At 36.4% G+C, this 22,493-nt stretch overlaps 1 long non-coding RNA gene across 1 annotated transcript; it reads right to left on the reverse strand.

Moving 5' to 3' along the window:
• Positions 1-3,429: 3,429 nt before the first annotated feature.
• LOC148783332 (uncharacterized) lies at positions 3,430-5,385 on the reverse strand. Its single transcript, XR_016050395.1, has 2 exons — positions 4,247-5,385; positions 3,430-3,988 (listed from the first exon to the last, which is right to left on the reverse strand). It is a non-coding gene; the product is annotated as an uncharacterized LOC148783332 (long non-coding RNA).
• Positions 5,386-22,493: the final 17,108 nt, after the last annotated feature.

Here is a 22,493-nt window from a genome sequence, read left to right on the forward strand (position 1 = left end):
TTGTTTAAAGTCTTTTCAAATTTTTTAAAATTTATCTTAAAGTTTTAGCTTTATTTAATTAAAGAAAACGTGTTTACTATATCATCAGATGCATTGACTGCATCATTAGCCAGCATCTGGGCCTGTGGGGCCTGTTATAGCCTGGCCCGCGGCTGACAGTTGGGTCCCAAAGGGACTAAATTGTCATTTATTATATCTTTTTATTCGTAGGTCTGATTCTGGCGATGCTTGGACCGCTGGAAAGCTCTTGGACTCTACTTCAAATTGAGATAGAATTTGGATAGTTTTTTGGGTAATTAAATAAGTTCTACTAGGATAATATGGTCCTAAGGGTTCAGAAAACTATAGAATTTGGCAGATTTAAAATGGGGTGTCTACAGTTGCTCATCTTTGGCACTCCATATCCTTCGAGGGACAGGTGAATGATAAGGAAGTAGACATTTTGGCATTTCATGTCCTTCGAGGGGCAGGTGAATGTCAAAGATAAAGCAGATATTTTAAATTTCTTCCTGAAGTCACGTGGTCAGGGGGCACACCAACTATCCCTCCCAGTCATTGCGCTCACCAAGCGCACCCACCTAGGGCATTTTTCCTCCTAAGGTTTTCGGCGTGAGATGTCGGTGAATTACACAAGCTTGAAACAGAGTTGGATTTTCTAGCCATGCCACTTAACTTCATGGATTTTTGTAGTTTGAATTTTTAACCCTGATATTTTTTTTGATCTCCTTAGGATTTCCTAAGGTTGTTTATAAGAAAAGGCTTTCTATAGGAAAAGATTTGTCTGGCCGAATCAGAAGTAAGAGATGAGGTAGCAACCCGGCAATTGTAGCAACGCGGTAATCATCATATATGGGTGTCCAAGCTCCTTCATTTTTTAAAGACTTTTTTTTTTTATTGAATTTTTTAAAGTACGGGGAGATTTGAAATAAAACCCAACGCAATGATAGGTTATGATTTTAACAATGAAATTAAAGTTTCTGGAAAGCACAAGACATATTGTGAAAATTTTGAAAAGAGAACGATATTTTGAAAAACAAGGTTGGTTAGTAGTTTTAACTCCTGTAACCATGGAGCCCTCTACGCAGTTTAACGTCATGTAGCGATGGACTATACACCTGTCAATACGGGGATAGACGAAATTCATCAAACATGATGGTTGTGCTCTGCATAAACCCGACCTTTTTGCATCATACAGGGCTAGACGGTTCTTGCCTCGGCTCTTTTACGTTGCACGAGTTTGACGTTTTTCTATCTAACAGGTGGTTGTGCCTTTGATACACCCGACCTTTCATGTCATACAGGGATAAACGGTACTTGCCTCATCTCTTTTACGTTGCACGAGTTTGACGTTTTTTCATTGAAACAGGGTGGTGGTGCCCTGGATACACTCGACCTTTCATGTCATATGAGGCTAAACGATACATTTCTCGTCTCTTTTACGTCGCACGAGTTTGAAGTTTTCCATTAAATAAGGTGGTTGTGCCCTGCATACACCCGACTTTTCACGTTGTACGAGGCTTGACGGTCCCTGTCTCAACTCTTTTACGTCACACGAGTTTGACGTTTTTTCATTGAACATGGTGGTTGTGCCGTGGATACACCCAACCTTTCACGTCATACGGGGCTGGACGGTCCCTGTTTTGGCTCTTTTACGTCGCATAAGTTTGACGTGTTTCCATTTAACAGGGTGATTGTGCATTGGATACACCCGATTTTTCACGTCATACGGCGCTAGACGGTCCCTGTTTCAGCTCTTTTAGGTTGCACGAGTTTGATGTTTATCCTGTCTCGGCTCTTTTATATCGTACGACTTTGACATTTATCCTGTCTTGGCTCGTTAATATCGCACGAGTTTGAAGTTTTTCAAATTGGACTTTGGGACATCGTATGCACACACGGTGATGAGCTCGCCTCAGGAGATCTAGTTGAGAAAAAAATGCTCTCAGACTGGCCAATATCATCATTGGCGAGGTTCACCCATCTCCGATATGTGCTAGTTGATAGTTATACTCATACAATCATGGAGTGCCTGTGTAGTTTCAAGCCTTTATAACAGGCGTAGGAACTTGGCTTCAAGAACAAGGCCAGATCGACTAACAGGTTAACATCTTGTAGTGATGGAGGAAGTCATTTCTAAAAGGGTTTTGAAAATGAAGGGTTTTAACAATCAGATTGAAACAACGCTTTTAAAAAGGATGGGCCTTACAGTTTTGCCATTTGTGGCCCCTTTAGTAGTTGTTTTCTTTATTATATCTTACCCAAAGATGATGAAAGGATTTCCTTGTGGGATCGTGAGAACTCAAAAGTCTCGAAGTTGTCTTTTTACCTTTGGAACTTTCATCTTGTATTTCATGTGTCCATGACGAGTTCTTTAGATTCTTGCTGAGCTTCCATCTTGGAGAGGTCCCGACCCGATGTTCTTTCAGGATTCGTCCAAGTCACTTCGGTTTTCCATTCATATCACGCTTCCGCATCTTTCTCAGTTGGTTATGTTGGGAACCTGCAGGGTTTAGGAGGAGTCTTCGTCATCATGGTCTGCTTGTGTCGTATTGTTGGAACTTGCAAGTACTTGTTTGTACGTGAGTGTTGTTTAATCAAAAGCTCCTTCTTGGAGTTTTTCTTTTCTTTTGTTTTTCCCCGTGATGCCCATTTAAGTTTTCACCATGTCCTTTCTTTTTCTTTTTTCTTTTTTTTTGTGATGCATTTTCAGGTTTTCACCATTCGTTTGAGCCCGTTACAGGTAGTATTTTTTGAAATATATCGCATTGAAAGGGCCGTTGAGCTCGCACCCCTCTTGATTCTTGATCTTATAAGATTTGCCTGTGTGCACTCAGGTGACCACGAATGGCCCCTCCTAATTAGGTTTGAACTTGCTTAAAGGGTGTGGGTTTTGCATGAGTGTGGAAGATTTTCTTGAGTATCATGCCCCCTTCCCTGAACTGTCAAAGAAACTCTTTACTTTGGTATGCCCTCTCGATTCTACGTTGGTAAGAAACAGTATTTTGTGTTGCTGGTAGTCGTCTTTCAACTAAATTAACGAGGGCAGCGATTCGTGTTTCGATCTTTTGTTCCTCATCTGAATATTTATGAATAAGCACTCGGAGAGACGGTATCTCAACTCAATGGGTAACACTGCTTCCATACCATACACCAATGAGTATGGGGTCATGCCAATAGGAGTCTTCTTAGTTGGCCGGTAGACCCATAACCCATCATTAAGCTTTTCGTGCCAATCTTCGCTACCTTTTATTATTCTGTCTATAATTTTGAGAAGTCATTTGTTTGTAGCCTCTGCTTGTCCATTTCCTTGAAGGTAGTAAGGTGTGGAGAAATTTTGTGTTATCCCAAACTTTTTGCACACCTTAGAGACCTTTTCATTTTTTAGATTAGATCCATTTTCAGTAATGATTGACTCAGGAACACCAAACATGAATACAATATTGTTCTTTATGAAACAGGCAATATGTTGTCCCTCAATTTTGACAAATGATGCAGGCTCTACCTATTTGGTGAAGTACTTTATAGCCGTTAATATAAAACGGTCGACGTTTGAGGCTTTCGGTGAGATCATTTCGATGATATTAAGACCCCACATGGCAAAGGGCCATACAGGCGGTGTTGAGTTGAGTGGTACGGACAGTGCATGAACGAAGTCTCCATAAAGCTGACATTTGGGATACCTCTTTACGAACTTCCAACAATCTCCAGCCATGGTGGTCCAGTAATAGCCTTGGCTCCTGATTTTTTGAGCTAAGGCGGCTACATCAGAATGACCTCCTTCATTGTGTAACTTTGTCAGTGTCACACCCCAAGAATATACAATACTGTTATTCCTGAGATGTGACAGACAAACATATATACATCTATTGATAGGACAAATTTACAGTGGCAAATTCTTACAAGGTAACAAAAGAAAGTTAAGCTAGCACGACAACAATATCTTCCAAAGTTGATCCCGACGAGCACTCAAAATGAAACCGCAGTTATCCTGAAAAATGTTTACCATAGTTTGATGAGTTTGGCTACTCAGTAAGTGGTCACCATAATCCTAAAAATAATCATGGTTGAAAGGTATCAATATTTTCAAAAATGAGATCTATTAAAAGGAATGCATTAACAGTTTCACTTTCAAACAAATGCATAATTAAGTATAATCCGAATAATTGAAATGCATATCACATTTTAACATCAATGCATAATTCAAAAGATTTCACAAAATACCCTATTAAAGTCCCAAGTAGGTCACCTATATACCCCATCAGCGTCCTGATGGGTCCACTTAATCTCTATCGGCGTCCCAGATAGGTCCACTTAATCCCTGCATGTCCACTTATACCTCACCGGCATATCGGATGAGTCCACTTAATCCCTACCGGCATCCCGGATAAGTCCACTAATACCTCACCGGCGAACCAAATGAGTCCACTTGCATACTTAAAGTATTTCTAAATCTCTTTAAACATTCGAAAGCAGCAATATCATGTACTCAACATATCACTGAAATCATTAATATGAATTTCACTGACACCATAATAACAGTCACTTTCAAAAACATTTCAAAAATAACCAATCAAATATTTTGGGCTCAAATTTAAAAAGGTAGCAGTTCGTAAAGACATTCTAGCATAATTACCAATTTAATGTGTATAGAAAAACTATTATAGAAATTCATGAATACAGAATTATCACAATTTATGGGATGTCAATTCACAAATAAACATTTCACAACAATGCTGTAATCAATTGTAAAACTATCAATTTTTAAATAATAAGGCAGTCATTTGCACCTGAATTTTACAATGTCTAAATATTCAAAAACAGTAGAAAGAAATATCACAATTTTACTAAAAGCAGAAATATCACATTTAGTTCTAATAATTTTACAGTATCTAAAATTTTCTAACAATATACAAAAAAAATAAATAAGTTTATTTCTAATAATTTACAGCATTCAAAATTTATAACATAAATAAAATATCACAATTTTTATTAAAACGGTTATGTTTCAAAATAATGAGGTCGCGTGCGCATAAAATTTATCGCATCTAAAATTCATGATAATAAGCAGAAATAATTATTTCATTTCATTTTTAAAAAGAATGGATTATTTCAAGATAATGAAGTCACTTACACACAAAACTTATAAAATAAAGATCCTGAAAGGAAATATCACTATTTATTAAAAACAGACTATTTTTCAAGAAGATGATGTCACTTACCGAAAATATTTGAGAGAAAACTTCGATAAAATTCGGCTAGAGAGAGAAAAGCGATGAGAGCACTATGGGTAAAATCCTGAGAGGAAGTAAACCTTTGGATTTGAACAAAAATAAATAAAAATGGCTTGAGTTGAGGCACACAAGGTTTTCAACTGTCTATCACATATGAGAGATAGTTGGGCCGTCTCATTAAATCTTGAACTGATAGAGGATTAAAATGGGAGAGAGAAAGTATGATACCCGAAAGGCTTTTTCAGAGACACTCTTTAGACCAAAGGACAACTTCTTTTATAAAGCATACATGGCTTAAAACGCATGATGCAAAAAGTCACACATCATTTAAGTGTGTCACTAGAGGGTTAACTGCGATATATGGTACTGCCACCACACAATATTACAATTAAGCAGCATCTTATGGAGGCACGTCCGCTTTACTTACGCTAGCAAGAAGAAAAGTTTTGGACGCTTGCATACAATTATGATAAAAGAGCTGATGGACCAAAGGTCCACCTTAAAGGAATGGACAAGCATAAAAAAAAAACACTATTTGAAAAATCGTAACTTTGAATTATTAATCAAATATCCAAGAAGCCTGGGTCCATATTTAAATTGAGGGGTAATTTTGCATAAGAGAAAGATGGTCCTTGTGGTGCATTTTGTCACCATGAATTATCGTTCTAAATATTTTATTATGTATTTTATTTGATTTGATTTATTTATTTATTTTTATCATATTTATTCTATTAACACTATTATTTTTATTTTTATTTTTATTTTTATTTTTTTTTTAAATTTCAGGATTATTACATTCTTCCCCTCTTAAAGAAATTTAGTCTTCTAAATTTGTGTACCTGATTACTGAAAAAGATAACGATATTTTTCTCTGATATCGACTTCTCGTTCCCAAGACGACTCCTCTCTTGAATGGTACTGCCATAATACACAGACAAAAGGAATCTCCTTGTTGCACAACACTTGTACCCTTCTATCCAGTATCAAAATTGGCTGCTCAATGAAGGATAGGTTCTTTCTGATCGGTAAAGGTTCATATTTCAAGATATGGGATGGGTCGGGCTGATATTTTAGTAGTGAAGATACATGGAAGACATTATGGACGTTTGCCAACTCGGGTGGTAAGGCAAGTCTATAAGCCACACCTCCGATTCTTTCCAAGATTTCAAATAGTCCGATGTAACGTGGGCTCAGCTTTCTTTTCTTGCCGAATCTCATAATGCCCGTTATTGGTGAGATTTTTTGGAAAACTCGATCACCTTCCTCAAATTCTAGATCTCTCTGTCGGTTATCGACATAACTCTTTTGCCAACTCTGAGCTGTTCTGAGCCTTTCTCGAATTAATGCTATCTTATCTGTGGTTACCTAGATAATTTCTGGCCCCAAAAGTTTTCTTTCACCAACCTCGTCCCAACAGATGGGTGACCTGCATTTCCTTCTATATAGGGCTTCATATGGTGTCATCTGAATACTGGCTTGGAAGCTATTATTATAAGCAAACTCAATTAAGGGTAAATGGTCATCCCAGTTTCCTGTAAAGTTGATGACACAGACCCTCAACATATCTTTTAATGTTTATATGGTCCTCTCCGTTTGTCCATCAGATTGGGGGTGAAAGGCAGTGCTAAAGGTGAGTCTCGTCCCCATGTCTGACTGTAGCTTAGCCCAAAGTTTAGAAGTAAACTGAGTATCCCTGTCCGATACAATACTGACCAGAACTCCATGCAACCGCACTATCTCCTTAATGTACAATTGGGCCAGTCGATCCAAATCGTACGTCGTGCGAATCGACAGAAAATGGGCAGCTTTGATCAGCCGGTCTACAATGACCCAAATGCTATCATGTCTTGAATTTGTTCTAGGCAAGCCAGAGACAAAATCCCTAGAGATGTGCTCCCACTTCCACTTTGGCACGGGTAAATGATGCAACAACCCAGCGGGCCTTTGATGTTCAGCTTTCACTCGCTGGCATGTTAGGCACTTAGATACATATAGTGCTCCCACTTTTTTCATATTATTCCACCAAAAGGTTTTCTTCAGATCCTGATACATTTTAATACTTCCGAGATGTATCGTATAACGAGAGTGATGTGCTTTTTTTAAGATAGCTTTCTTCACACTCTCATAATTCGGGACACAAAACCGACCTTTGAATCTTAGCAAATCCTCACTACATATAGAGAATTCTTCTCTCTTTCCCAACTTCACCTCTTCTATAATTCTTATAAGCTAAGGGTCTTTCTTTTGTACCGATCGAATCTGTTGGATTAATTGGGGTTCTGCCTTAATGTTGGCAATCATACTTACCACATCAATAATGGACGGAGTCGGATGCCAATCCACTATTTCCTCTAACAATCGCATTTCATGGATCATTAGATGAGCTAAGACTCCCATAGATTTTCTACTTAAAGCGTCGGCCACAACATTTGCTTTTCCTGAATGATAAGGGATTGTACAATCATAAGCTTTTAAGAAATCCATCCATCTTATCTGTCGCATATTTAAATCCTTTTAAGAGAAGAGGTATTTCAAGCTCTTATGATCCGTGTATATTTCGAATTGCTCACCATATAGATAATGCCTCCATATCTTCAAAGCGAATATTATTGCAGCCTGCTCCAAGTCATGAATTGGATATTTTTTCTCAAATTCTTTCAACTGTCTGGATGCATATGCCACTACTTTCCCATATTGCATTAATACACAGCTCAAGCCTTTATGTGAAGCATCACTATAAATCACAAATCCCCTACTCCCCTCAAGAATAGTATTGAAGTTAATCGAGCTTTTAGTTCTTGAAAACTCTCCTCACATTCACGTGTCCATTCAAATTTGACATTTTTATGTGTCAATGGGGTTGCGATTCGAGAAAATCCTTCTACAAATTTTCTATAATATCCTACCAATCCTAAAAAGCTTCGAACTTCAGTCACATTACTTGGTTGTTTCCAATTAACAACAGCTTCAACCTTCGAAAGATCAACTGATAGACATTCCTTTGATAAGACATGTCCTAAAAATGTCACTTGTTCAAGCCAAAATTCACATCTACTAAGTTTGGCATACAATTTCTTTTCTCTTAATATTTGCAATACCATTCTTACATGCTGCTCATGTTCCTTCTGATTCATGGAATAAATTAAAATATCATCGATGAATACCACAATAAATTTATCCAAAAAGGGCTTAAAGACTCAATTCATCAAATCCATAAATGCAGTCAGTGCATTGGTTAATCCAAAAGGCATGACTAAAAATTCATAATGGCCATACCTTGTTATGAAAGCTGTCTTGGGAACATCTTCACTTTTAATCTTAAGCTGATGGTACCTAGATCTAAGATCAATTTTTGAAAACACTTGTGATCCTTGTAATTGATCAAATAAATCATCAATTCTAGGTAATGGATACTTATTTTTCACTGTCACTTGGTTCAACTGCCTATAACCAATACACAATCTCATAGTCCCATCTTTCTTTTTAACAAACAATACCGGAGCACCCCAAGGTGACACACTGGGCCTGATAAAACCTTTATCTAATAATTCTTCTAATTGTTGTTTAAGTTCTTTAAGTTCTGCAGGTGCCATTCTGTAAGGTGCCTTAGAAATCGGGGCCACTCCTGGCAATAATTCAATAGAGAATTCAATTTCCCTGTCAGGCAGCAATCTTAGCAATTCTTCAGGGCAAACGTCGAGAAATTCTCGAATAACCGGAGTGGTATCCAAATTTATCTCTTCCTTCCTATCTTCTTTGATATAAGCAAGAAAGCCTTGCCACCCTTTTCGAATGAGGCGATTAGCTCGAATACAGGAGATTAAATATAATGGGGAGTCTTCTTTGATACCATTGAAGTAAAATACTGGTTGATCCGGAATACTAAAGGTAACCATTTTCTTGTAACAATCAATACTTGCATGGTATGCAGAAAGGCAATTCATGCCTAAGATTACATGAAAATCTTGAATTTCTAGGAGTATTAAATCAACCAACAGTTCCTTTTATTCTATCTTTATTACACAAGACTTGTACACTATATTGGTGTCAATTGAATTTCCCATCGGTGTGGCTATCTCTAGAATGTATTATAATTGTTCTGGTTTTACCTTTAAGTGGCATACAAAGTGTTGTGACACAAATGAATGAGTAGATCCATGATCAATCAAAACATGAGTTACTTTTTGAAAGATAGTAAGGGTACCTTGGATCACTGATTTTGAGACCTGAGCGTCTTGCTCAGTAATCGTAAATACTCTTCTCTTCATCTGAGGCCTTGGAGCTATTTCTCCTTGCTTTGGAAGCTGTTGCGTCTGTAAGCTAGGACATTGTCTAATCTGATGTCCCAATTTTCCACATTTAAAATAGGCTCCGGTATTCCAATAACAAGGGCTTGATCCATAGTTTTTCTCACATTTTCTACATGGTTCTATTGGGCTTTGAAGTGGCAAGGGCCTTGGCTTCTTGTTTGCCCTTTCAAACTGTTGTCGGTTAGATGGCGTGGGTCTAACATGACTTTTCTGAATTTTTGTCTTTTGGTAATCTTCGAAGTCTTTTTCAACAATTTGGGCTCGATCCACTATTTCAATATAAGTTCTCAATTTTAATATTGATATCCTACTTCTAATAGTTTGCCTGAGACCCCTTTCAAATTTGTTCACCTTTCTTGCATCATTATTAATCATATGTGGTGCAAACCTGGCCAATTCAGTAAACTTGGCCTTGTACTATGCTACTGTCCGATTTCTTTGGATTAATTCCAGAAATTCCATTTTTTTGGTCTCGAATAAAATCTGGGAAATACTTTTCATTAAATGCCTCTAGAAATACTTCCCAAGTCAATGGTTTATTTTCTTTAACCAATACTCCTTTTGCCATTCGCCACCAATGTTGTGCTTCACCTTCTAACATAAAAAGTGCCAACGCCACCTTCCTATCATCAGGATAATCCATGACTTCGAATATTTTCTCCAATTGCATAATCCATCCCGCGGCTTCCAGTGGGTTTACAACACCCTTAAAAGAAGGTGGGATCAATTTCTTAAATTGTTCGATATTACTCCCATCATTTCCCGTAACAGACTGCTTGGGTGGATTGTTGTTTTCCATCTGATGTTGCATTAGAGCAGCCATATTTTCCAAGGCTTTGTGAATTCCTTCCATATTAGCTTCAGCTATTCTAGATCTTGACTTCGTCCAGTCTGTAAACGGAATAAATGTGATTTTAAGTACATTCTTTTTAAATTTCCTAAGAATCTTAAACCTATTGCTCTGATACCATAATTGTCACACCCCAAGAATTTACAATACTGTTATTCTTGAGATGTGACAGACAAAACATATATACATCTATTGATAGGACAAATTTACAGTGGCGAATTCTTACATGGTAACAAAAGAAAGTTAAGCTAGCACAACAACAATATCTTCCAGAGTTTATCCCGACGAGCACTCAAAATGAAACCGCAGTTATCCTGAAAAATGTTTACCATAATTTGATGAGTTTGGCTACTCAGTAAGTGATCATCATATTCCTAAAAATAATCATGGTTGAAAAGTATTCAAAAAGGAGATATATTAACTGAAATGCATTAACAGTTTCACTTTCAAACAAATGCATAATTAAGTGTAATCCGAATAATTGAAATGCATATCACATTTTAACATCAATGCATAATTCAAAAGATTTCAATAAATACCCTACTGGCGTCCCAAGTAGCTCACCTATATACCCCATCAGCATCCTGATGGGTCCACTTAATCTCTATCGGCGTCCTAGATAAGTCCACTTAATTCCTACAGATCCGCTTATACCTCACCGACGTACCGGATGAGTCCACTTAATCCCTACCGGCATCCCGGATAGGTCCACTTATACCTCACCGGCGAACCGGATGAGTCCACTTGCATACTTAAAGTATTTCTAAATCTCTTTAAACATTTGAAAGCAGCAATATCATGTACTCAACATATCACTGAAATCATTAATATGAATTTCACTGAAACCATTAATAACAGTCACTTTCAATAGCATTTCAAAAATAACCAATCAAATATTTTGGGCTCAAATTTAGAAAGGTAGCAGTTCGTAAAGACATTCTAGCATAATTGCCAATTTAATATGTATAGAAAAACTCTTATAGAAATTCAAGAATACACAATTATCACAATTTATGGGATGTCAATTCACAAATAAACATTTCACAATAATGTTGTAATCAATTGCAAAAATATCAATTTTTAAATAATAAGGCAGTCATTTGCACATGAATTTTACAACGTCTAAATATTAAAAAACAGTAGAAAGAAATATCACAATTACTAAAAGCAGAAATATCACATTTATTTCTAATAATTTTACAGTATCTAAAATTTTCTAACAATAGACAAGAAAAATAAATAAGTTTATATCTAATAATTTACAGCATTCAAAATTTCTAATATAGATATAATATCACAATTTTTATTAAAAAGGTTATGTTTCAAAATAATGAGGTCGCGTGCGCATAAAATTTATGACGCCTAAAATTTATGATAATAAGCAGAAATAATTATTTCATTTCATTTTTAAACAGAATGGATTATTTTTCAAGATAATGAAGTCACGTACATACAAAACTTATAAAATAAAGATCCTGGACGGAAATATCACTATTTATTAAAAACATACTATTTTTCAGGAAGATGATGTCACTTACCTAACATATTTGAGAGGGTACTTCGATAAAATTCGGCTAGAGAGAGAAGAGCGGTGAGTGCACCATGGGCAAAATCCTAAGAGGAAGTAAAGCTTTTGGATTTGAACAAAAAATAAATAAAAATGGCTTGGGTTGAGGCACACGAGGTTTCCAACTGTCTATCAAATATGAGAGATAGTTAGGCCGTCTCATTAAATCTTGAACTAATAGAGGAATAAAATGAGAGAGAGAGAGTACGATACCCGAAAGGCTTTTCAGTGACACTCTTTAGACCAAAGGGCAACTTCTTTTATACAGCATACATGGCTTAACACGCATGATGCAAAACGTCACGCATCATTTAAGTGTGTCACTAGAGGGTTAACTGCAATATATGGTATTGCCACCACACGATATTACAATTAAGCAGCATCTTATGGAGGCACGTCAGCTTTACTTACGCTGGCAAGAAGAAAAGGTTTGGACGCTGGCATACAATTATGATAAAAGAGCTGATGGACCAAAGGTCCACCTTAAAGGAATGGACTAGCATAAAAAAAAAACTATTTGAAAAATAGTAACTTTGAATTATTAATCAAATATCCAAGAAGCCTGGGTCCATATTTAAATTGAGGGGTAATTTTGCGTAAGAGAAAGATGGTCCTCGTGGTGCATTTTGTCACCATGAATTATCGTTCTAAATATTTCATTATGTATTTTATTTGATTTGATTTATTTATTTATTTTTATCGTATTTATTCTATTAACACAATTATTATGTTTTTTTTTTTTTTGAAATTTCAGGATTATTACAATCAGTACTTGGTTGATTTCTGACTGATCAAGATACAGTAGAATGATGTCATCGAAGAAATTTTTGAACTAGAGATCACCTCTTACTAAAAATCCCATAGAAAACCTTCGAAGGGCTTGTTTATCTTTTTTGGTGGCTCCTTCAGGGTATAACCCATCTTTTAGGAAGGACAGAACATCGTTGAACTATGGTTTGCCTTAACTAGCGCATCGGAAGCCGCAAAAGACACTTCCCTATCGTTCTCTTTTTCTTGCTCTATTTTTTCTTCGATCCTAGGTCGAGAAGGATCATGTTTGGTTCTGATATAGAATGGCAACGTGGTGATTTCTAGATAAATATCAACCATTGAAGCAAGGGTCTCAAGGACATCGGCAAACCGATTATTTCCCCTAGTTACATGTTGAAAGGTGATTTTCTTGAAATATGGGATCATCTTTTCTACCTTTTCTTGATAGAGCTTGAGCTTTTCTTCTTTCACCTTTCAAATCCCGAACTTGGTTTATGACGAAAAATCGGTTGAAGCTGGTTGGGATGTCATCGTCTGTGAACACGATTGGTGTTGGTGCTATCAGCTGATTAATCATTCCGTACAACTCATCCGGCTGTGTGTTGCTCGGGATGTGTGTCTTGATAAGGACCTTCTCGATTTGGGCTCCATGTGCTGGTGAATTGGCGAGTAGCTCCAAGATGGAGATTGGAGCCTGGATCTTCCCAAGATGAGCTGGTAGATCGTAGGTGATTGCATATCCTTAAATTTCCTGGTTCGACTTGTGATCTACAACCCCTCGCTAGTTGTTTGGTTTTTTAGGTATTTCTCATTCTTTCATCTAGAGTATCGGTCATCAATTGAATGTGTTTGAACACTCGACCTCTTCGGGTTAAGGAGTCGACCTCGCCAGCTTAAAGCTCGATAGGTTAAGCCATAGCAAGAGTAATATGAGACTTTAGGGTGTTGGCCCCTTGTTTGGAAGATGATGCCTTTTCATTGGTCCTGACCATATCAATCTCTAGTGTGTCACCTTCGTTATATCGATCCCATTTGGGAAGGTTATCGAGGTTTGGAGATGAAGGGCTTTCTCTTAGGAGGCTCAAAAGATCTTCTTCGAGTTCTTGAAAGTGATGATCACAAGCCAATATGAACTGATTGGGATCCTCTTCTTCATCTCCACACTCAATCGTGTGAATGACAATGTTCTCTTTCGAGTTGTCTTAAGCTCCCAGCTTTTCGATCGTTGTGACCATATTTTTACGGAGAGGATTTATGATGATACCTATCTTTTGATTAGGCTCTTCGAGAGGTTGATTTCTAGGTGCGACAGTGATGTCCCCCTATTGATTAACCCTTGAATCACATGTTTCAAATATATGCAGTTTTGAGTATCATGAGCATGGTTTTGATGTCATTTGCACCACCTGCTGTTATCCGTGACTTGAAATGGTGGTTCAGATGGTGGCGGGCGATAAACCATATTCTTAGCCAAGTGTAATTACAAAACTTTTTCTAATTGGTCTTTGAGAGTGGTGAAATTATTCTATCGCCTTTGGTTATTATTTTGAGCATTGGCTCTGGGCTGACCCCTACGGTTTTGATTATGATTGTTGTGTTGAGCAGTTGAACCTTGGGCATATCTGTTAACGATGATCTCATTAACCTGACCGGTAGCACTGCCCTTGTTTTTGTTCTTATTTTGGGGAGCTGTTATCGGCTTGTTGTTGGGCTTGGTGCTGAGGGGTATCCCTCTAGCCCTTTCATGTCGCGTCACCTGCTCGATTATGGAGTCGAAAGAGTGGGGGATCAGACCTTAGCTGAAAAAGGTCTTGTACTTGGGAGCAGCATTCTCTAAGACTCTAGAGATCTTGGTTAGGTCTGTAAGTGGACATTCCATGACCCGCATTGTCACCTCGCGGAATCGACCGATGAAATCCTCGAAGGATTCTCTTGGGTTTGTTTTGTTGCACTGAGTTCGCCCAGGGAGAAAGGTCTTGGTATCGACCCGTGGTAGTGAGAGATAAATAGGTTAAACATTTCGTCTAGAGTGATGTGTGGTCAAGCGGACATTGTTCTCCGATGTCCGTTCAAGGCCTCACAGGTCATTGTTTGTGAAAAGATGGCCTTCAATTAGTTTGGCATGTCTCACAAAGCTCAAACGAAGAGGAGGTACGCATTGACGTAAGTTTCTAGATCGCTCTTCCATTGAACTTGTTTCTAAATTTTGGGACGACAAATCCCAGAGGAAGATCTTCCATGCCTTAAAAGGTCTCATGAATATAGGCCTTTAGGGGTAGAATTTCATGCATACCCATTCTTACAAGCATATCCTGCATTGCTTTTAAGGTGCCGCCTTCTTGTTGAGTATTTGGCATGGCAGTAGGCCCACTAGTTGGTAGGTTCCCAAGAGTAGACTAATAAGTTGAAACTTGGGGTATATGTTGGCCTGCATGGGCTTGGGATTAATGAGCCACAATCACCAGGGAGGCTTGATACATTGGTGTTGAGAGATGTACTAACTCATAGGTGTCACCACCGGTTGCGAAAATTGCACGGTTTGTTGGACTGGATGAACCACAAGGACCAATTGAAGAATCGGATGATTCGGCTGTGCTAAGGGTTGACCTATACCACTAACTTGGTTTAGAATTGACCTGTAAGCTGGGGCATGAACAGTGTAACCAAGGTCAACTAGACTTTTGAGGGCAGCTTGAATGCCTATCTCGCCTAAGGGTCGGTTTGAGTCAACACATCTACTTCGTATAATGTTCAGGACATTATGAGTTGTACTATGGTGGCTCGAGGTTGGGTTAGATCCCCTAGACTTAGGTGAGTCTTGGTTTTGAGATCACTGCACCTCAGAGTCATCTTGGTTCGAGTTACGGGAATAGGCTTTAGATGTTGCATGAATTTCTTCCCTCACTTTACTTCTACTTTGGTTGCTTAAATTCCCCTGTAGCACGACGTCTAGTCGGACTCCCTGGCTATTCAAGGTTTTTCAAGCGGAGTTGGCTTTTCAGGCCACACAAATCTCAGGATTATGAGTGGATGCTTAGGACTCTGCCTCTGATTGAAGACTTGTGTGTTGGATAATTGATTGTCTTGAGGTCTATCGATAACTCCAAGGGATTGCAGCATACTGGTCCCTAGGTTTGGGCTAGTTAGGCTTAGAGTCAGATGTGGAGCAGTCATCATGGTCGCCTTGAGTGACTGACATGGTGATTGCTTTTGGTTGGGTTCTAAAATCTAAACTTAGGTAAGATCTAAACTCGACGACTTAGGGCAAACCTAGCTTGACACTAAGGGCAAAAACCTTAGCTAAGACCTAGGTTAAGACTAGACTGGAACCTAGACTTACTAGACTCACTGGATTTTGGCTAAGACCCTGAACTAGGGTAAACCTAGTCTAGCTATAGAGGCAACTCTTATGCTTAGACCTATACTAGAACCTAGATTAAGATCTAAACTAGATGGTGCACGAGTCTCGGCTCGGACCAAGAGTGGGTCTAGGTTTGGAGGGGTAAACAACCCTAATGTATTTTTTTTTTTATCTTCTTAATTTTGATGAAACACAGTTAAACTAAGCATGTTGAAAGCAAGGAAATATGATTTCAGTCAAAATTAACAAACTAAAATCAAATAAAAAAAACAGAAACAGAACAAATATATCTGAAGCAAAATACTTTTTTTTTATATTTTTAAAAATTTTATTTTAGGTCAAAAATTGGTCAACAGGGAGCCAAAAGTCCCTGAAATGGTCCTCTAGGATCCTAGAATTTTTCTGGGACACTTGCAGTTGGGCGACACGAGTTGTGTCCTTGCAGGGTGGGCGACACAGCTGGTGTCGCCCAAAATTTTATTTTTTTATATTTTTATCTTGTTAATCTCGATGAAATAAGATTACTTTAAACTAAGAAGAAGCAGGAAATAAAACTATTTATGATGAAATAAAATAAAGTAAAATAGAAAAACCTACATTGAACTGAAAAATATTTTTTTGTATTGTTAAAAATTTTATTTTGATTTGAACTTTGTTTTGCAGTTACAAAAAAGTCCCTATAACAGATCCGCAAAGTTCTAGAGGTTTCTGAGACCTTTGAATTTGGGCAACACTATCGCCCAGAAAAAGCAAGGTTCCGGAGCACTAAAACCCTGGATTCTGGTTACAGCCGATTTTGGGACCTTTTGTGACTGAAAACAGTGAATAAAAATCGTATTTTGAAGCTTGGATGAAGGTCAAACTAGCCCCATGGTGGACGCCAAACTGTTTACGATGAAAATCTGACAGATCTTTTGATGTAGATTTCTCGAATTTTAACACCTTAAACTAATTAAAAAGATGTAAATAAAGTGGTAGAGAAAGTGTGACAGATTGAGTTCAGATCTGAAGCTAGATTTGCTTGAAAACGAGCAGATCTACTATCGGATTTGTGGCACTCAGATGATCTACAGCATTAAAATAAGATTTTTAAGACAAGTTAACAGATCAAAAATAAATAAAAGAAGCAAAACAGTAAAAAGAAGAAGAAAGAGAGAGGAAGGAATAATACCAAACGGGGCCAGATGGCCTGGGATTCTCGAGCCTTTGAGGGATCGCTCGTATCAAAACCGGTCCCCTTTGCCTCTCTGATTTCGGATGTTGACCAGCAGATCTCTGGTGTAAAGGGTTAGATCTAGAGTTGTTGTGCCCTAATTCTAGTTTTGATCTAGGGTTTTTGTGCCTTGGGTTTAGATTTTCTCAGTCAACGGGGTTAGGACTTCAGGAGGCTATGGTTTCTATCTTCTCTAGGGTTTTCAATCTAAAGATTTTTTCAAAGCTGCTGGTCTTTCTCGAGGTATGAAGGAGAATTTCTTTAGTTTTCTAAAGGTTTTGAGATCTCCAGATATTGAATATGAATTTTGATATTTTCTTTAATTTTTTGGGATTTTAGGAATTTTCCATGGGTTTTTCATATTTTTGGTATTTTTTAGTAATTTTCTTAATTTTAAAATTTTCTAAGGATTTTTTGTCTCTTTTTCTCTCTCCTTTTAGGATAGGGAGATAGGGTATTTATAAGATTCAATTGGTGATTTTTTCTCAATTATTTAGAGTTTTTTGATAATTTTTTGGATTTATCTTGAAGTTTTAGCCTTATCTAATTAAAAAAAACGCATTGACTGCATCATCAGCCTGCGTCCGGGCCTATTACAGCCCGGCCCGCAGCCCGACAATTGGGTCTCATAGGGACTAAATTGTCATTTATTATATCTTTTTATCCATAGGTTCCATTCAGACGATTCTTGGACCATCGGAAAGCTCTTGGGCTCTACTTCAAATTGGGATAGGATTTGCGTAGTTTTTTGAGTAATTAATCTGGGTCTACTAGGATAATATGGTCCTAAGGGTTCAAAAAACCATAGAATTTGCAAGATTTAAAATGGGGTGTATAACAATCCTAAATTTTCATTAAAAAAAATAAAGAAAAAGAAAATAAACTTTTAATAAGTAATGGTCCATGTAAGTATTATGGTCCTTAGGGTCCATCACCTCTTTTGTTAACTTTCCTTTCCTTTACCACGTCCTTTAGTGGACGTGGGCTTTAAACATTTGATGTGTAATATAATTGTTACACCTCATGTATGAGGTGTAACTTAATAAAATAATATAATAAGGTATCTTAAGAATTTAAATAGGAGAGACAAGGACTCCTTCTCTAGAAAATTTTTGAGATCTTTCTCTCTCTAGTTGAAACACAGTGAGCTCCACCCTCTAGCTGAATTTTTATCGGAAGCTCCTTCTCAAATATTTAGGTAAGTGACTTCCTTATCTTGAAAAATAATCTGTTCTTTTTAAAAATGAAATGAAATAATTACTTCTGCTTATTATCATGAATTTTAAGCGCGATAAAATTTATGCGCAAGGGACCTCATTATTTTGAAAAATAATCTTTTTTAATAAAATTTGATATTTTATCTACTGTATGGAATTTAAATGCTGTAAATTATTATAAATAAATTTATTTATTTTCTTGTCTATTGTTAGAAAATTTTAGATACTGTAAAATTATTAAAAATAAATGTGATATTCCTGCTTTTAGTAAAATTGTGAGATTTCTTTCAACTGTTTTTTAATATTTAGACATGGTAAATTTCACGTACAAATGACTGCCTTATTATTTGAAAACTGATATTTTGCAATTGATTACAGCAGTGTCTGTAAAATGTTTATTTGTGAATTAACATCCCAAAAATTGTGATACTTCCATATTCTTGAATTTTTAAAAGAATTTTTCTATACATATTAGATTGGAAATTATGCTAAAATGTCTTTATGAACTACTACCTTTCTAAATTTGAGCCCAAAATATTTGACTACTTATTTTTGAAATGTTATTGAAAGTGACTGTTATTAATGGTTTCGGTGAAATTCATATTAATAATTTCAGTGATATGTTGAGTACATGATATTACTGCTTTCGAATGTTTAAAAAGATTTAGAAATACTTTAAATATGTAAGTGGACTCATCCGGTTCGCCGGTGAGATATAAGTGGACCTATCCGGTACGCCGGTAGGGATTAAGTGGACTCATCCGGTACACCGGTGAGGTATAAGTGGACCTGCAGGGATTAAGTTGATCAATTTGGGACGTCGATAGGGATTAAGTGGACCCATTAGGATGCTGATGAGGTATATAGGTGACCTACTTGGGATGCCAGTAGGATATTTTGTGAAATCTTTTGAATTAAATTATACACTGACATTAAAATGTTATACGCATTTCAATTATTTGAATTATACTTAATTATGTATTTTTTAAAGTGAAACTGTTGATGCATTTATGTTAATAGATCTCATTTTGAAAATATTGATATCTTTCAACCATGATTATTTTTAAGATTATGATGATCACTTACTGAGTAGCCAAACTCATCAAATTATAGTAAACATTTTTTCAGGATAACTGCAGTTTCATTTTGAGTGCTCGCCAGGATCAACTATGGAAGATATTGTAGTTGTGTTTAAGCTTTCTTTTGTTACTTTGTAAGAATTTGCCATTTTTGTAAATTTGTCCTAAAAAGAGATGTATATATGTTTTGATTGTCACATCTCAGGAATATCAGTATTGTAAATTCTTGGGGCGTGACAGGGTTCTTTCTAATGCTTTGATACCAAATGATGGGAGAAAAAATATAACAACTAGAGAGAGAGAAAATGATAGTGGAAGACAAATTCTACCATTTTAGATTTTCCATTCAAATTTCATTAGTTTCATTCCAAAATTACATATTGAAAAAATTGGCACAACACAACCAATCTATACTTGTTTTTACCAAATAGTCAATATTTTTAAAGCCATGCAATTCCCATATAGAAAAACTACAACCACAACTTCCAATCGCACAAGAATGAATGCATTAATTCTCTAACTTCCCTATATACAAAATATAATAAAGATACTTTGGAATAAAAAATTCATGAAAAACGATACTTTAGGGACGTACACGCCATGTCAATCAGATTTGTCTATAGGTCAAGGATGTTACATTCTAAAAATTTAAGATTTTTAAAGTAGTTACTCCAAGGGAGCATACACCAACAAAACCATATAGCCCAAAGTACTTACTCCAAGGGATCATACACCAACAAAAGCATATAGCCCTTTGGCGTGGAGTTTAAATACCCACCAAAGCATGTAGTCCCTGTCGTTGAGCATAAAAGCTCTTGATGATCCTTCAAGGTACATGAAAATAGATTTGTATGGTCATATGACATTTTTATTGTTTGAGTACACTTTAATGGTAAGGAAATGGAAAAAAATTACCCGATATTTTTAAAAAATCAGTAAATTTATCATGCGAGTTGAAAGGTGAAAAATCTATTACGCGCTCGACGGGTAATCGGAAGAAATCTTTGGGGCGCCTCTCCACCAAAAAAACCCAAAAATCCCAACCACAAGAAAAAAAAAAAAAAAGTTATTCAACTAAACATGGTAGCATCTTATGCAACCAATATCTCCCTTAAACCGAATTGTGCATCTATTTAAACCTCAAAAATCACACACGAGCCTATCTTCTTCAATTAGCAGCTAAAACCCGGCTGCCCCAGCCCATCTTCTTCAATTAGCAGCTAAAACCCGACTGCCCCTAGCCATCTTCTTCAATTAGTAGCTAAAACCCGGCAGCTAAACCCCGGTAGCCCAGCCCATCTTCTGCAACCTAGCTATTGTTTATTTCCATATATCTAATATTTATTTTTTGGGATATGCAACCAGTAGCTATTGTTCCAAAAAAAATGGATTTGGGTTTTCGACTAAGATTAGTCTGTTTATTTTTTTGGCTTTATTTTTTTCTTTTTTGCTGCTATTGTTTGCTAATAAATTTGAAATACTTAAGTTCACTTACAGAGAATCGTCAAATGAGTGTACTTGAAATTTTTTTTTTTTCAGAACTTTTTAAAATTAATTTACCTCTTCAATTTCCTCCAATGCCACAACATATTTTCTCCTGTAATACATCTCATTTAGTCATAAAGCCTTCTAGGTTACTAGCCAAATTTCTCCGAACTTTTTTTTTCTTTTGAATTTTCCATGAAAGTTTTCTGGAAAGAGATGATCGACAAGGCTTGAGCACATGAAAATAAAACATAAAAAATATGATGGCTTATCATAATAAAAAATATGATGGCTTATCATAATAAAAATATTTTATTCCTAAGTGTTAACATCTTGAAAACATGTGGTTCCAAGTACGTAAAGGCATACAAAAGGTGTGGCTAATCTTATGCCTAATGCAATTATAAAGTTTAAGCTACATACTAATAGGGATTGTACGCTCAACCATATTTTGGGTATAAAGCCAAAAAAAGAAAAAAAAAATGTCGGTAATGCATTTTCCATATTTCTTCTGGACATAGCAAAAAAATAATAATGTATTTCCCAAGTTGCATAAATACTACCCAAACAGTGACAATCCATTTGCAAGTAATATATTAAACAATAATGTATTACGCCAATAATATATTTCACAAACAATATATTTCCAGGTATCCAAACAGCCCCTAATAGTATCCCAACTTAAGAAACCCGCCTTCCTACCCCTCAAATTTTATATTTTATGTACGTACCTCCCTCTCTTTCTTAACTTCCAAATTAAACACTTCAGATCTTCAATATTTGAATTGATAAAGCTATTTTATGACTTTAGAACTTAAAAATCTGAAATTAAAGCCCCCATATATATAGTCAAAATATAACTTAGGATCTTCAAGGGCTGAGATCTTATTTGATTTCGGATCTGAATCTGAAGTCATATTTAGTTTAGGGCGAGCTTATATGCTTTCCCTATAATATAAAACTTATATACTTCCCCGTATCCAACCATCCATTCTGAATGGGGGGCTAAGAATCACAATGTCACATCTCTACACTATTTTATTTTTAATATTTTTTCTACAAATTTAACACCAAAATTTGTATGTCCAATCCTCTATTAAACTCACACTAGTGAAAAATATAAAACAAATATTTTCAATAATATAAAATGATCAAAATACCCATGAAAGATTCAATGGGTATTTTTGTCATTATATTTTATTAAAACATTATTTTAAACATTTTTTATAGGTGCGCCCCAATGAGAAGATGGCACGTACCAAATTTCATATTCATACAATTTGTATTAAAAAAAACTAAAAACAAAATGCTTTGAGACGTCAGATCTAAGATCAAACAGTAAGTGGCTCTCTTGATCAAAATTGAACGGTTGGATGGTAGGGGAAGCATAAATCTTCTATGCTGTAGGG

The sequence above is a fragment of the Amborella trichopoda genome, chromosome 2, assembly GCF_054954075.1.
Source record: "Amborella trichopoda isolate Santa Cruz 75 chromosome 2, AtrichopodaSantaCruz75HAP2 v2.0, whole genome shotgun sequence".
Taxonomy (NCBI): Eukaryota; Viridiplantae; Streptophyta; class Magnoliopsida; order Amborellales; family Amborellaceae; genus Amborella; species Amborella trichopoda.